This window comes from Macrosteles quadrilineatus, unplaced genomic scaffold (genome assembly GCF_028750875.1).
Source record: "Macrosteles quadrilineatus isolate MER2022 unplaced genomic scaffold, UCM_ALF_1.0 Scaffold_4__1_contigs__length_99947679, whole genome shotgun sequence".
Classification (NCBI taxonomy): domain Eukaryota; kingdom Metazoa; phylum Arthropoda; class Insecta; order Hemiptera; family Cicadellidae; genus Macrosteles; species Macrosteles quadrilineatus.
In genome coordinates this window covers 79,299,148-79,315,668 of record NW_026542597.1, presented here as the reverse complement: position 1 = coordinate 79,315,668, position 16,521 = coordinate 79,299,148, and the positions used below count along the sequence as shown (strand labels likewise).

At 34.6% G+C, this 16,521-nt stretch overlaps 1 protein-coding gene across 2 annotated transcripts in view; it reads left to right on the top strand.

The window, feature by feature from the left end:
* Positions 1-930: 930 nt before the first annotated feature.
* The window catches only part of LOC128992587 (uncharacterized), a 56,035-nt gene continuing 40,444 nt past the window's right edge, over positions 931-16,521 (top strand). For both annotated transcript variants that reach the window (XM_054416235.1, XM_054416234.1), the window contains exons 1-2: positions 931-1,117; positions 14,349-14,437. The gene's annotated coding sequence lies outside the window, so the exon portion shown is untranslated. The remainder of the gene's footprint in view (positions 1,118-14,348; positions 14,438-16,521) is intronic.

Below are 16,521 nucleotides of genomic sequence, written 5' to 3'. Positions count from 1 at the left end.
TGAACATCATAGAACAGAACCAACTTGTTTAATTGAAACAGCTGTTAAGATTCATTAATTCCATTTCTCATAAGGTTAACATGGGAAGTTTTACCTGTTTTACTAAGTGAATTTTAATTTATTGATTTTATTTAGTGACTTTATACTTCGCACTTTTGAGGTTAGGTGCACTGACGGTAACACGTCTCGTGACGCCAAAGAAGTTGTCGCTCCAAGCAAAACAGTCTACCACCCCGCGACTGCCGCTCGGCGACAGTCGTCGCTGCACGACCGTCGCACCTGTCGCTCCAAGCAAAACGTACCTTTAAATATTCGTTTGCGGTTTACCGATTGTTAAATTCTTTATCTTCCAAAGCCGTGGTGCCCCGCAAGCCGTGGCGCCCAGCCCCGCCCCCGGGGCGGCCCTGCGAGGGGTGAAGGGAGGGATTTAAATATTTCGAAAAACACGTAAGGTAGCATTTGGACGGTCCCTTATCAACGTAACACACTAAAATGGCAATTTTGTAAAATCATAGACTAACCAACGTTTTATCTATGGTAAAATTATCTGAAATACTACTACCAGGTCCGTGATGGTGAGTTTATTGCTAACGGACAGTGGGGGATAATGAGTGCATATTCATTGGTTCTACGAAATGTAAATAGCTTATGGCATAGGATAAGGTACTTTGTGTATATATTTTATGTATTACTGTAATTGACGTAACCAATGCATTTATGTAAATCTGGTTAAATAATAACTTAATTAAAAGTATAAAAAACAGTATAAAGAAATATTGTCGAGAGCAATCCTCTGGACTGAATATGTATTTTGACAGTAACCAACCAATGAAATGGAGTCTTAAAATTCCATTCACAGTTTCTTTGTGAACCATACTGTATTCTGGGATCTGGTGGTGTGTGGTGAGTGAAGTGAACGATGGTGTTGGTGGAGGTGGTAGTGGAAGGGAAAATTATTGTGATCTCTGTTTCTGTTATGTTTGTGGGTTGTTGAAAAATGTCAATATCGTATTTGTGTCGGAATTAAAACTTGGACTCTTCTGAGCACTCAACTTATCTCCACATCGATTAAGTTAAGGCTCCTCGCATTGAAATGCAGTTATTGATTTATTGCAAGGTAAATACATCTTTACCTCAGAACTAGAACCTTAAATGTACCATTATTGATAAATGACTTCCACATAAAACACGTTCGCTATCTTGAGAATTATTTTGTGTGCAAGATTCTCACATAAGCTTTATTGCAGTTTGTGAAGTAGAATGTCACAAAACCAATTACACGTTTGACTGTTACACTATTAACTATGCTTATAAAAGGGTAAAGACTTGGCCTATCTTGAAGAGGTTTTATGCTAGGCCTAGTTTAGCTTAGCCTATGTCACTACATCTTATCACATAATTAATTGCATAGGCCTAAGTGAATAGTTATTTTCAATACCTATATTCCTTAAACTTAGGCTAATGTAATAAATGAGGCTAGGCATTTGAAAAGACGCACAGTATAAAATGAGAATTGTGCTCTTGCAGAAGGCCCAATTTTGTTGGTACATGCACCGGGTGCAGACGAACTAATATCCACATCCCCCGCTCGGTGTTAGGAAAGTAAGTTACTGTGTAGCTAGAGATAGTACCTAGCTCATTGCTCAGTTTCAAAAATGTTTGTAAAAAAAGTTTTTACTTCTGTAAGAATAAAAATGTGCAAACTAGTTTTTCACTCACGTAACAAACTGTGTAAAGTAGCCTAAACTCAAAATACTATTTCAAAGTGAAGTATTGAAGTACCTATTGGCCTTCATCGTTGAACCTCAGTAACTTAGAGTTAGAATTTAGTAAGTACCGGTACTTATACCCTCTAGTATATTTGATTTTTGGCGCATTTCCCTGTAAGTTAGGGAAGTAGCCTAACTTGGAATAGTTATTACCCTAGGTGGCACGGTAAGAACTAGGACCCATTTACTTTTTCATTTGAGTGTCTCCAGAGGCCAATAACACTAGGCCTACAGTTAGGGCCTAGACCCCCTGTCAACCGACCCTGACAGGTCCAGACTTATGTTGGACAGCTCAAAAAGTTGATTAAAAATGGGCAATCCCTCAAATATTTACCAAATTAAGTACCGTACTATTCATATGGAATTATATAGCCTAGAATCATTAAGTAAGTTATTCTGTCAGTTGTGCGTTCATTATAAAAATAAATGACACTAACTTAATATCTTTTTTTTTCATAAGTATTGACGGTAGAAAAGTCACAAATAAACCCAAAACATGGTAACATTAATTAACTTAAGTTAAGTAAAAAAAACTTTCAATGGTATAAATTATAGTCATAACTCAGGCAAGAAAGAGTCAATACAAATTCTTAATTATTTAAGAATTAACCTGCGTGGTACTTTCCTAAATAAATAATGTTCAGTATCATGGTGGAAGGAAAATATATAGAGGTGTGCTTACCCGTTATATGCTGACGTCACTCAGATTACAAACACCATTTTATCATTTAGAAAAATTTTAAAAACAATCAAAACAAACATATGGGCTACTTACCTATATATAGCATATAATCTGGTGAATTTATTATGCAATCTGGGTGACGTCAGCATATGACAGGAATAGCACACACTACCTATGTATTTTCCTTCCACCATGGTTCAGTATCAACAAACAATAAGTTAATTTAAAAAACGCAGAGGATACGCGTCCGGTAACCGGACGTGAAGTTGGCATCCGGCAGTTAGGCCTACTGTCATAACCTAACCTAACAAACCAAACTTGCTGATAATGAAAAAAAAAAACTAATGAATGTTAAGTTCTGTTCATAAAATAAAATTATAAATGCCAAAAATTCTAACAAAAGTATGTAGGGTCAACGTGGGTAATTGTGAACACCATTGACGAATTTTACAGATAGCCTAATTGCAATTTACAAGAAAATTGTAAGCAATTTTAAAAATGTGATCAGTGTTATAGCATTATACATATTTTGGGCTTAATATTTCATATAAGCCGATTTCATCCCCTATTTAGTTAAGGAGTTACTCAGCATTCACAATTGCCCGGATGGCATTCACAATTGCCTAGAACATTTTGGGGTAAATGTGAACTCAGTTGAGAAAACATTAAGTTACATACTACAGCATAGGAGGGGAATTGCACGATTAAAGACTAATTCAAACTGTTCACAAATTCCCCACTTTCAATGGCGTGTGACAAAAATAAGCTTGCAAATGAGATTTTTCTGTGGTACTTTGAAATTGTTAGAAATTCAGGTAAATGTAAAAATAATAAAAAATGGTCAGAATAATTAAAATTAATGTATTTAATGGGTAAAATAGCATTCTCATACAAGAGAAAATAATATAGAGTAGTTATTTGATACAGTAAAGTACAAATTTAAGGGAACGCAGAGGATACGCGTCCGGTAACCGGACGTGGATTAGGCGTCCGGCAGTTACTGTCATAACCTAACCTAACCAACCAAACTTGCTGATAATTAAAAAATCAAATGAAGGTTCAATTCTCTTCATAACATAAAATTATAAATGCCAAAAATTCTAACAAAAGATATACAGTTAAGAAGAAATTACATTCAAAGCAAAATCTGTGACAAAAAGTTAAAGGACCCAATGGATTTGGAACCAGGGACCTCTAGGATATCAGCCGAGCACTCTATCCACTACACCACGAACAACGCTGACCGAACATCGTATCGTTGTGGTAATGGCGTTCTGGGACCCCCCAACCCGGTGACGTCACTACCGGACGCCTAATCCACGTCTGGTTACCGGACGCGTATGTATCCTCTGTGTTAAGGGAAATGACAAAATAATCTAACTTTAATTAACGAAAGAGCACAAATTTGTATTTTAAAATTATTGAAATCCTACTGTAATAACAATCAACCATTAGAAAAGATACCAACTAAATTACCTTGGTTGGATAAAATAATTAGGCACTTTCCTTTTAGGCTAGGCCTATACAAAATATTAGTTGTACTAAAAAATTTTGTTAATGTTTGTTAATCTCGAAAAACCTTAAAAACTAACCTATTTAGAAATCAAATCACTAACAGATATGCCTACTAACTGTCCTGTCCGCCTACATCTCAAAAACTGGAACACAACCTGGAAACTTGTAAGTAGGCCTAATCTATGTTTCTATTACAGGTGGGATAAAAGTGAACAGCGTTCACAATATTGCCCCAAGATTAGGTTCACAATTACCCCCACATAGTGAAATAGGTATTGAGGGTAATTGTAAATTTGATAAAATAAAAAGAAAATTGCTTACCGGTACATGGAGGGTATGAGGATATATGATGCATTATACATTTGAAATTCTTTCATAATGACTGGTTTTCATGTCAATCTGACTTTTACTTTTTTCACACAAAAAATAATTTTTAAGGTCTACGCAACTTGTTTGTCAACAAAAAACGCCACTTCTTGTATTCAACCTAAAAAAATATTAAGCGGCGCTTAACTTTCTAGAATTTTTATCCTGTAAAGGCCTAGAAAACAAACCGAATAACCAAATAAACATAAAACATTGATTTCTACTCAAATCAACAATACCCCAAGAAATTACAGCCCTAGTTCACAATTCCCCCTGTTCACAATTACCCATAGGCCTATTCACCCTACCGTTAAGAAGAAATGGCATTCAAAAATTCTTTGACAAAAAAATAAAGTTTCCGTTGGGGATTCGAACCAGCGAGTAAGGAATACGATAGAGTGGCAATGTGGTGCGCGGACTGAAGCCGACTTTGAAACGCCGGAACCTCTGGTAGAGGGGATATGGCACGCCGGCGGTCATGAGTCACCCTAGTGGCGCATGTCTTGGGGGTTATAGTATGTACTGCTATCTGAACTAGTTGTGTTTGTTTGTATTGCACGTTTTGTTAGGCCTATCTAAAGTAATAAAATGTTGTATTAGTAGGTACAGACATTTTTAATGATAATGAACACTTCTCAAAACAAGACCCTGAACAAAATCATTTTGTTTTGTTACCAAAGACTATTAGCACAAAATATTTCACTGTGCCTATATAGGTAGTAGAATTGTTTCGTGAAAAATTCGTAAATAAAAGTTTAGAGACCTCGTAATTAAAACAATTAGGCCTACGTTTATTACAGCCTACGTTGGAATAATGGTTTACATGAATGATGTTTTATTTATTTTTATTAAAACGATAATATTATATTCATGAATGGTGTCCTAACAGTTTACAATTTAGATATGAAAATAAAACTTAACTAGTGTACATGTTGCTCGAAATCGAGCAATTTTGCAAAGAAGTAAAGGAGTTATTTAAAAAGAAATAACTTATTTAGTTATTTAAAAAGAAATAACTTATTTAAAAACAAATAAAAGTCATAATTTCCTATGAGTTTAAAAGAGTCAACTCATAGATTACATAACTAATGGAAATACTCACAATGTACCTAACAGTTCCATATAGCCTAATCAATATTTCTTGTAAATATTTTATCATTTTTTAAAAGTTGATCTGGCTTTTATTGTACCTATTATACAATTGTTTCCCCACTAATAGCCGCATTAGGTTGTCCATGTTGGTCTTCGTCGATGATAATGTAGTCTGAATGTCCTTGCCGTACCAGTTTAATTCAGCCTTTAGAGGGGTTTCCCCTTTACAATCATCACAAAGTTAAGTCCATGTTCTCTACAAAAATAGTAGCACTTCAGCTAACATTCTTGTTCATTGTTTGTGGGAATCTTTATAATTATTGTAGACGTGTTCTTCATTATATAGGTTAATAACGATAGTAAATTCTTTTTTTTTTAAATTTATTTCTTCTACTTGGTGGCGTTCTGTGACTATCCTATGATTCCATGTTTAACAAATAGGTTCTTTCAATGATTGCTCAAGAAATACAGTACTTACTATGTCAATTAATTCTTCTTATTTGGTAAAATATTTTAAATTGTCCAGGCTTTCTCGACTTTTACATTGTACCGCACGTGTTTTCAAGCCTTTTAAGTGATATTGTTGTTTCAACAGAGGTACAATTTTTAATTTGTCATCAAGAGTGATAACAGAGGAAATAAAACACGGTAAGTTTTTTTCTGAAGTGCTATTTTTAGCAAATTCAGATTAAAGAATAATTCGCTTGCAAAACTGTGAATTTTTTGTTTGCCTAAGAAACATGTATTAATGGTTGATTTCATCTTTATTGATGGTTTAGTATTCTGAATTATCAATAGATTCCTTTTAGATCTTTAAACGGCTGCCATTTTATATTCAGTTTTTCTTTTGAGTCCAAGTTTCTGGCATCATATTCTACTAACAAAGACCATTCATTTTATGTGCATATCGACTGTATATATGGATATTTATTTATAGGGATGCACTGTGGATGCGATGCTCCCTGGTGTGGATTAACGTCCGCACTAGTGAGTACTACGACTATCCGCAGTACTATCCTGATAATTAGACCAATTCGTAAATTACAAGGAAAAATGTGGTTCGGATTCCACTATAAACTGTAGGTCCCTTAGTTGCCATTAGCTGTATGGGCTATTAATTAACAGCTGTGTCTAAGGAACATGTCGGCCTTAGTCACTAACAAGACTACAAGATCGCGCCACTCATCCTACACTCATCCTTCACTCATATTTGGGTTAAAATACGCACATAGTGGCGTCCCCATCTTAACTAATTGATTAATTGATTGATTGATTGATTATGACTTTTTATGAACAATTTGCTACAAAAGACAATGGCAGACATAGGCCTGGTATTCAATGTAGTTATTATTTTATTAGTATCATTATTATAGTTTATTTTACTGCACTATAATACAGATCTTCCTTTATAATTATGTATTTTCACAATAAATTTGTCTTTGCTCAAACCTATTAAGATTACAGTACTATGATACGTCATGCATCTATAGTCAATACAAACTTGAGTTCATTTTACCTGTTTAACTACACAGTAGTATTTTTTTTAAATATGATCCCATATGGGTACCATACTGAAATTTGGCACATGCACTCCAATAAGAAGTACAAAAAACATGTTTTTTCCCCAAAAAAATAAACATTTCGATTTTAAGATTTTTCAAAAAAACATTTTTTGGATTTTAGAAAATTTTTATTACTAAGCTAAAGAGACATATCAAATTGTAACTCTTGAAATTCTAAAGAAAATGGTGCAAGTTTGAACTCTCTAAGTTGAATGGTTTTGTAGTTAGAGATATTTAAAGATTTCGAAACGTGTCAAAAATCGGCCGATTTTTTTCATTTTCAAAAATTTATAACTCAGAAACAAAAAGTCAAAAAAATCTAAAACTTGGTATTTTTCATATTCTCTAATATAGTATAACTTATAAAAAAAATATCATTGAATTCTGTGATTTCAAGTTCCATTGGTTGATTTCATATGGAATGACCCTGATGGTTTAGTATTCTGAATTATCAATAGATTCTTTTTTAGATCTTTAAACGGCTGCCATTTTATATTCAGTTTTTCTTTTGAGTCCAAGTTTGTGGCATCATATTCTACTAACAAAGACCATTCATTTTATGTGCATATCGACTTGTGGTTGATCCTGCGCAAAATGGCAGATGTTCAAAGATTTCTTGAATCTGCCATTTTGAATCTTTAAACGACTGCCATTTTTTACTCAGGCATTCTTTTGAGCTTGAATTTACGGCATCGTAATCTAAAAGTGAAGACCTTTAATTTGATGTGCATATCGACCTATTCTTACGTTAACAATTTTCTTCCGATTCCTAGGGCTGTGCCCCCTGAGGAGAAAGCATATAATTAGCAATGTAAATTAAATGAATCTTTGAACAACTGTCGTTTTGCGCAGGATCAACCTTTTGAAGTGCGGTTTGCGGCATTGTATTCTACTAAAAAAGACCTTTAATTTGATGTGCATATTTACCTATGCTTCCATTAAGATTTTCTTCTGACTCCTTGTGGGACGTCCCCCTGAAGAGTTATTGTATCACTGAATATGTGTTAAAATAGAGTTTTATACCCTGTAACTTTGTACCAAGTATTTTAGCTCTATCTGCATTATTTTTTAAAATATTTAACCGTTCCGGGACTTTTCTACCACACTGTATATAGATAAAAATAAAGAAAATGAAGCCAAGAAATTTATTAATTTACTAAAAAGTAAGGAAATTCTGATAATAGTAGAGATTAAAATTATCTTATCCCTTATATTTTCTGTAAGTGATGAGAAGTTTGGTGCATCTGTCTTCTAGTAGTTCCCTTCTAGCACTGACGATAAACTAATAAAACTATATAACAGCTGATTTTAGTTTTAGGAGGGAAAAGCTTAAAAGCAAAACACAACTTTTAAAACCAGGAAATCGCCTGAGTGCTTAAAATTTAGTTTGTACACAATGTTAAGGACTGTGTGTCAGCTTTGACTCCCGATAAAACTATATTCCAAAAAAAAAAATGTTCAGGTTGTCGCTAGTTTTTTTGGTCCTTTCATATTATACGGAGGCCACTTATTTTACAACGGATTTTCTTTACCGTAGACTAAAAATAACTACATGTAATTGAAAAGAACATACTTTAATTGACTTATCGGTACTTTCCAATTTTGACATGATATGATTACAATTAGCGGCCTTTAAGTTGTGCCTCCCCAGAAGGCAGCAATGTCGGCAAGTATTGAGTTGAATGCGTCGCCGCCGCTAGCAGCCACATGTACTCCACCAAGTAGATATACAGCGCGCTGCGGCGGTTACGTTTGATTAGGTTATCATAAATATGTTTGTAGGACTTTCCTCGTTTCGTTGTGAATCAAACGATATCAGATGAGTCATCACTCAGGACACTGGACCAGACACAGGCGAGGTGACAGGTGATGCGTGCACTCTTGGTCAAAGACCTGACCTTGGCCTACTGGGAGGGGATTTGGCGGGCGAAAGTATGACTCGTCTGGTATCGTTTGATTCATAACAAAATAAGGAAAGTCCTACAAACATATTGATGATAACCCAACCTAAAATAACAGCCGCAGCACGCTGTATAAGGGTGGCCTTCGTATAATATGAAAGTACTGTTTTTTTAGTCGAAATAGACGTACCGGTAGTTGAAGTGAGCCACCTACAGATTGTGCTCATATATATTAGTAACTTTATTGATTTTGTCGCATATACCGACTTTTGAACTAAGTCCAGCTGATAGGATCACTTATTATAGGCCTATAAAGCTAGGCCCTATCATATTTTATAGAACATCTATCTCAGTTACAACCAATTCAATTGGTAGAAAATATAATTTTAGACACTGGCTCAATCTGTGACTGGCTGACTTAACTGCATTCTTTTTTTTTACAAAATAAGACTACAGGTACCAGCTGTAGGATGTTTACTAGGATGTTTACTTCAGTAGCCTAGTAAAATCAATGGTGCAGTAATCTACTGGCTGGTTTATTCCTTCTATATTTTTATTTGAAGCCTTGAATATTTATTGAGCGTAGCTTCGCTCCGCTTTTTGGGATCAACTTCAATACAATCTTTATAACTCTTAATCTCAATAACGGCTGAACATATTTTAGCCAAACTTACCAAGGTTGTTTTGTCAAATGTTAGAATGGTTTAGACGTAACCATTTTCAATTTTTGAAGATTCCTATATAATTTTAAAGTAGGCCTAACTAACTCAAAGATTTAAATTTGAACATTGGCCTTATGGGTTGCCATGATTGTTACAAAATAACGACGTGAATGTAAACAAAACAAAGAATCATATATGTTAAAATCAAGCCACAACCTAAACACAGTACAAAGGGGAAAAATTCTGCAACTGATCAAATAATACAGAGAAAGTCTTAAGGTACGTCCACACCGAACGCGCAGAGCTGCGCCGCGCTGCGCAAAACATGTGCGCGCCGAGCGGCGCACTTGGTGTGGACGGCGAACCGCGCAGCTACGCGCACTCGAGAACATCCGCGAACACGATCCGACTGATGGCGGTATTTTGACGAACATCTTTGAAGTTTGTTCGCCTTTGCGCGCTCAGTGTGGACGGGCATTTGCTCAGTTGTTGCTGCGCGTCGTTTCGGCTCGAACTGTCACTACCTGTGTATGATCAAAATGGCTTTTGAATGGAGTCGTGAGTGCATCGAGACTCTGGTGAATGCATATCGAGTTCGAACGGAGTTATGGGACCCAAAAGACAATAACTACCATATTAAAAATAGAAAAAGTGACGCCTGGGCCTCACTGCCCACCACTGCTCACTGCTCACTGAAATTGCCAGTGAGGTGGGTTGTGATCATGGAGAGGCGAAATCAAAAATGACATCCCTGCCCTGTGGTTTTCTCCTTCTTTTTAACCGATCATTATAAATAACAATAAAAACCGAAGCAGCTATTGCAGGGTCCATTTTCTACATCGGTATGATTGTGTAGCCCGCGCAACACGGATCACAGCCGCGCAACTATGAACATGGCGCTCTGTTCCGCCCAGTTTAGCGCAGTTTCGCGCAGCGCAATATGCTTTGCACAGCGCGGCGCAGCGCGGCGCAGCTCTGCGCGTTCGGTGTGGACGTACCTTTAGGTTACATTTAAGTCGCAATTTGGAAATGACCACTGATGGAAAAGGTACTGTCATAGATAACTTAGGCACAGTATTTGATTTACATAGCTAAATAAGGTTAAATAACATTTTATCTTAAACAATTTGTCAGTGAATCACGTTCATGGATCCATCTCATAAATATGGCAAACATAAACAGGTCCACCACGTAGAAAGTGGTGAAAAAGTAGTAAAGGCGAGAAGTGCGAAGTGTGGGAAACATTTGTGGCAAATAGGTAGTTGTATCCATACTAAAATGCTATTGGAAGGGAGGGGGGAAACAAGTTCACGACGTAGGAGGTTGTGGAGGAGTAGTAAAGGCTGGGAGTGCGGAGTGTGGGAACAGTTTGTGGCAGTTAGATTAATGTATCTGCAATACTATAATGCTATGGGAAGGAAGGGAAACAGACCCACAACATAGGAAGTGGTAAAGGTGCTGAGTGTGGGAACCCTTTGTGGTAGTTAGATTAATGTATTGGCAATCCTAAAATGCTATGGGAAGGGAGGGAAACGGTCCACAATGTAGGAAGTGGTGAAGGAAGTAGTAAAGGCTAGCAGTGCAGAGTGTGGGAAAATTTTATATTATATTTTATATTATATATTATATTTTGTATTGTATTTTATATTATATCTATAAATATTTTTTTCATTGTTTTATTAAAAAACATGAAACAACATGATTGCTGCTCCGCTCAACTGGTTTTCACTGCTATGAAAGCAATCCTAGTTTAAAGAGTAGGCTGATTCACCTTAGCTGTAGCTAAATTTATATCTCCAAAATATATTGTTTCATCACATATTGTATTTGTGAGAGATAAATCATTACAGTATATACACAAAACATATTAAAAATATAATCTATCTATACTATTACTAGCTGACCCGGCGAACTTCGTATCGCCTAAGTTATAGGTTTCCCCTAAGACAGACCGATGGAAAGAAAGTACGGTTACGTTTAATTTTCAAGATGATCTCGTTCGCATCGCTCAATCACGTCCTGGTTGAAGTTCGTTCGCTACGCTCACTCACCTTTGGGTTGGAGCTCGTTCGCTACGCTCACTCACCTTTAGGTTGGAGCTCGTTCGCTGCGCTCACTTGCCTTCAGGTTAGCTCGTTCGCTACGCTCACTCGCCTCCAGGTTGAAGTTCGTTCGCTACGCTCACTCACCTTTTGGTTGCAAATTAGCTGTTGTCATAAATGTAAAAGAAATAATAGTGCTGCACCCTGTTGGTAATCCTCGTAACTTTAATGCTATTGAACATCATAGAACAGAACCAACTTGTTTAATTGAAACAGCTGTTAAGATTCATTAATTCCATTTCTCATAAGGTTAACTTGGGAAACTCCAGAGCCACTGGGGCGGATCCCTTTTAAGAATTTCGAAACGGGAAATAGTTTACGTCCGATTCGCATACCTACAGAATTTACACACCAAATTTCATAACGATCGATGAAGTCGTTCCGGAGGAGTTTGCAGACAAACACTGTGACACGAGAATTTTATATCTATATATATAAAATCCAATGCATGTTTGTATATTTGTATGTTTGTATATTTGTATGTTTGTCCTTTATGGACTCCGAAACCGCTCGACAGATTGTAATGAAACCTTCAGGCATTATTAAGCATTATTCAAGGATGGTTTGTGTGAAGTTTGGTGCAGATCCGTCAAAAAAGCTCCGCCCCAGTGGCTCTGGAGTTTCCCATGTTAACCTTATGAGTACTCATATTTAAATGGAATTAAAGAATCTTAACAGCTGGTTCAACTAAACTATCTGATTCTGTGATGTTCAATAGCATTAAAAAGAGGTGGTTGCTGTATGTGTGTATGGGAAAAGTAAACTCGAAAAATACTGGTCGGATTGGGCTGAAATTTGGCATGATGATAGCTCACATTCCCGATTAACATATAGGCATATTATTAACATATAGGCATATTCTTATTTCAAAAATCCTTTCGGGCTCCGCCCCAGTGGCTCTGGAGTTTCCCATGTTAACCTTATGAGAAATGGAATTATTGAATCTTAACAGCTGTTTCAATTAAACAAGTTGGTTCTGTTCTATGATGTTCAATAGCATTAAAGTTACAAGGATTACCAACAGGGTGCAGCACTATTATTTCTTTTACATTTATGACAACAGCTAATTTGCAACCAAAAGGTGAGTGAGCGAGCGTAGCGAACGAACTTCAACCTGGAGGCGAGTTAGCGTAGCGAACGAGCTAACCTGAAGGCAAGTGAGCGCATCGAACGAGCTCCAACCTAAAGGTGAGTGAGCGTAGCGAACGAGCTCCAACCTAAAGGTGAGTGAGCGTAGCGAACAAACTTCAACCAGGTCGTGATTGAGCCATGTGAACGAGATAATCTTGAAAATTAAGAAGTTAAACGGGGCAAAGCCCGCGGGTTACAGCTAGTACATGATAATATTGTTTGTGACCTGTTAAAATGAGTGATACGCCTACCACAGTAAAATTAAATGGTTTGTCCCACATTTGTATTAAAAAACCTCAGAATGATATGCATCCTTTAGGTAGTGATTTTGAGATGTGTGATCAGAATTAGACTAGGCTCATGCCTTGTAGTAGGTACCTAATCTTATAATTTTTTATGAAACATAACAGTAATAATTAATAAAACAAACTTTACCTCTCATTCCACTTTATTACTGTTTCAGAATAGTGTAAATTAAAAGATTTTATAGTAGTATGTTTTTTTTTTTAGTTATTCCCCATTGCCTCATATTTAGTCTATTTATCATGGTTATTTATGAATAGGTGTCGTTGAATCCTTTTCAAAACTGCGTATATTTTTTCAATCCTTTCAAAATTTCGGAACTTAAATTTGTTGCACTATTTAATTTGTAATTTCAAGTTGTCACAAGATTGAGCAAATCGTACCTCTATCCTCAACTCAAAAATGTACTGATCGAATATGATCTAATGAAGTTTAATTTTTGTGTTTAACTTTAGTTGTCAATGTAAACTGTTTATTTTAGTAATATGTACAAAGTACACACATTGCTGGAGTTGGCATAACCAGGTAAAAAGCCACAAACAAAGAAACCAAAGGTAAAAGTTAAGGGTCCAATTACCCTAAGGCGTTTGCTCCCCTGTTTCATCACTCCCCCTTCTCAAACACTTGGAGACCCAAGTAGGCAGTATCACCCCATCTGTTCTACACCTTGTTTTTATCCAATATCTCTTTTTGTTTTAATATTTACTATTATTTAATTTAAAACTATGTTAATTGGTGTTTGGAGGCCTATTAAATATTGTAAACCTGAGTCGAGGATTGTTTGAAACTTTTATTTTTTACTCTAGAAATCGTAATATGAAAAAAATATTAGTGTTTATTTAAATTTTATTTCAATGTTTAATGGTTGTATGGAGGATTCGAAATTAATGCAAACTAAATTTAAAAATAAGGAAAATTAGATAAAAATATTTAAAACACTATTCAATATTACTATTTATACAGATTTACCCTATTAAAAAAAAAAAAATCTCTAAGCCAGAATATATTATTAGTCCTTTTCCGTTTATTTACTACTACTACTTTTTATTGCTATTCCGATATTTTTAACAGATAGCCTATTCTATGAATATATCAATTTCAAAATTAAACTATTCTAAACCAACCTAACCAACCAAATTTGCTGATTAAATGAAAAAATTAACATAAAAGGGCCTATTAGGCTCTAGACTATTTTATTTGTTACTAAAAAAAAATAGTTTATTAAATTTATTTTTTAAACAGAACGTTGTTTTGTTGTTACAGATTCCTGATGGTCAACGATTGTTGTTATAATCATACATATGGCAAATATGTAGCCAGAAAAGCAACAAACGTTACAACTAATCCCACAGGTGAGTTAATTTAAGTTTACATTCTATCATGTTTTTGGTTTTTATTGAGTCACTAAAGTTTCAGAAATCACTTGAAAACAGTAACAGTTTTCTTTTTATAATTTTAAAAGGCATGGTTAGTAAATAGTGTAGTTTTGTCAGTATCACACTTATAAATTATCTATACTAATTTGATTGTTCATCCCCAGAAATTATAAGTGACGATTTCAAAATAATGATTTGGGAAAAAACAGAAAAATACAGTGCATTTATATAATTTACTTAGTGATTGATTAAATTTGGCAATTTTCCTTATTTAACAGCTACACTAAGTAGGCCTATATTAAAAGAAATCCTTTGTGTTGAAAATCATAGAAAAGTCAGTTTTTCTTAAGAGAACTGGTTTGCACTCAGTTTAATTAGAAAGAAAAGTTGAATAATTTTCAGGTATCAAAATAATTACCTAAAAATCTAATTCTGTCTCTAATGAGTTTTAGAAATTTTGTTGCTACAAATCTTAGCATAGCTTTATTGTTTGCCTAGGGTTTGCATCCAGTCTTCACTCAGATAGTAACAGTACAATTATTTTGATTGTCAATGTTACCTATTTAAAGCTATGCTATTTTTACTAATGTTAATGTTTATTTATTTGTAGATTAAAATCTTCTCACTTAAAAAATACGAACAGTTTATATTATACAGTGTGTTCAAAACAGGTGGGGATATAATTTGTGTAGTGATTCCTTCGGTCACAATAAAGAGAAAATCAAGAATAAATTTTTCCCAAAATCACTTCATTAACCAGATATCTGCCATTTTGTAAAAAAACACATTTTTATCTTAAGATTGTTTCAACCGATCTTTATGAATCTTAGTGAATGTTAAGGTGACACCCGTTAGAGAATGTTACATTGATCAAATTTAAAATATCAAAATGGCGGCCATTTTAATTTTTTACATTTAAATTAGCCTACAAGAAAATGGCTCATTTTATGAAAAAATGTCAAGAACACTCTTATTTAACATTTAAAATGTCCTATCAAATGACACTAAGTTCAAATAGATTGAATAACAAATAACTGAAATATCTTGATTTTTACTTTATAAAATGGGGTAGAATAAGGCTAAGCTAGTTATTACATTTTTAACTTGGTAATATTGGATACCGTAGTAAATTAAAAGTGTTCTTGACATCTTTCCATAAAATCAGCCATTTTTTATAATTATAATTTAAATAATTAAATTGGGTGTCATTTTAAAAGGTTGTATTGAGTCAAGATAATTGTTTTCTAATATGGGTTTCTTCTACCTTATCATATCATACATACCAATTTGCATAAAGATTGGTTGAAAAAATCTAAAGATAAAAATGTTTATGTAAAAATACAAAATGGCGGATATCAGGTTAACAAAGTAATTTTGGGAAAAAAAGTTTTATTCTCAAATTTCTCTTTATTTTTTATCCAAGGAATCACTATGTAAATTATGTCCCCACCTTTTTTGAACACCCTGTATACTGGTATACTGGTATAATTTTTAAAGGTTGCAACCAGAATTACAAGTCAACTCTCCTGCACAAATAATGTAGGTGGTCTTTGATTCTGTGATTACCTATGTCAAATCTAATAAAGGCTGTGGTCAATCAAAAGTAAATAAACAAAATATACTTGTATTTCTGGTGTTAATAGTATAAGAATCCATTTATTTAGAAGTATTTGTTAAATTATAAGAAATAAGTAATTTATTTGGCCTGAAGCAATATATAAATGCATTGGAAATTTCAGTAGACATTGTAGGATAATAAAAGTTTTTCACAAAAAACCCAACATTTCTTACGCCAATGACACTTTTAAAAATGTTTGGAAGGAAACAGTTGGAACCTTGGTTTTGTACTATATCTCTCCGTTTGTTCTTAATCGTCATTAATCCTTAGCCTAATGACAAATGGCATCTTGTGATTTGAACAGGTAAAAAACTGGTTTCTTGTACAAATAAACATTTTTGTACTCTGTGTTTAGTCACATGTGTGATTGATAAATTAAGTACTCCTATTAAGATTGCTATTGAAACTCTGTTGTTGTTCTTTTGTTCAAAATGGTTTTGTT